Below are 818 nucleotides of genomic sequence, written 5' to 3' on the forward strand. Positions count from 1 at the left end.
TGGTGGCACAGAAGGAGGTACCATTCTGAGAGCACAGAATGACGGTATATGGGGGTAGGATGGAGTCCAGTAGTAGGATTACAATGCTCAGCGTGTTTCTGATGCCCCCAAAGGGGTCACAGGATATCTCAGAACAAGTTCAGTTAGGAAACCATTATCTCCTGGCACCATCTTGAATCTAGGAAAAAGGGTGTTATTACTCAAAGAAAAAGTGAAGTGAAGTCACTCAGTCATGTCTGACTCTTTGTGACCCCATGGACTATAGCCCAACAGGCTCCTCTGTCCAGGGGATTCTCCAGGCAAGAATACTGCAGTGGGTTGCCATTTCCTTCTCCAGAGGATCTTCCCAACCCAGGGATCGAACCTGGGTCTCCTGCATTGTAGGCAGATGCTTTACCATCTGAGCCACAGGGAAGTCAAAGAAAAAAGTATGCCTAAATATTGAACTTAAAATATATTCTCATACTGTGAGATAAACATGTTTAAAACTTTTTAATTACTATTTTAAATATTTTTTTCTTCCTGATCACATAACAAGGCACACTAAACAAAATTTAAGATGTACATAAAATTTTAAAAGGAAATTAAAAGTATATAATCCAACCTAACTTTTACTTTCCATGTGTATTATTTCACAAATAAGACTATTCTATACATATAATTTGTATCTTGTTTTTTATATTGACATTGTAAATTAGAAGTTTTCATAATATTTGCTCCATAATTTAACTATTGCCATATTACTGAATATTTCTTTTGTTTATGGATTTTACATTTTAAGTGATGCTATTTCTAATTTCTATCAATTTTCTCATTAT

At 35.3% G+C, this 818-nt stretch overlaps 1 non-coding gene across 1 annotated transcript; it reads right to left on the reverse strand.

The window, feature by feature from the left end:
* Positions 1–342: 342 nt before the first annotated feature.
* On the reverse strand, positions 343–415 carry TRNAC-ACA (transfer RNA cysteine (anticodon ACA)). The gene has a single exon. It is a non-coding gene; the product is annotated as a tRNA-Cys (tRNA).
* Positions 416–818: the final 403 nt, after the last annotated feature.

The sequence above is a fragment of the Dama dama genome, chromosome 30 (assembly GCF_033118175.1).
Source record: "Dama dama isolate Ldn47 chromosome 30, ASM3311817v1, whole genome shotgun sequence".
In the NCBI taxonomy this organism is placed as follows: Eukaryota; Metazoa; Chordata; class Mammalia; order Artiodactyla; family Cervidae; genus Dama; species Dama dama.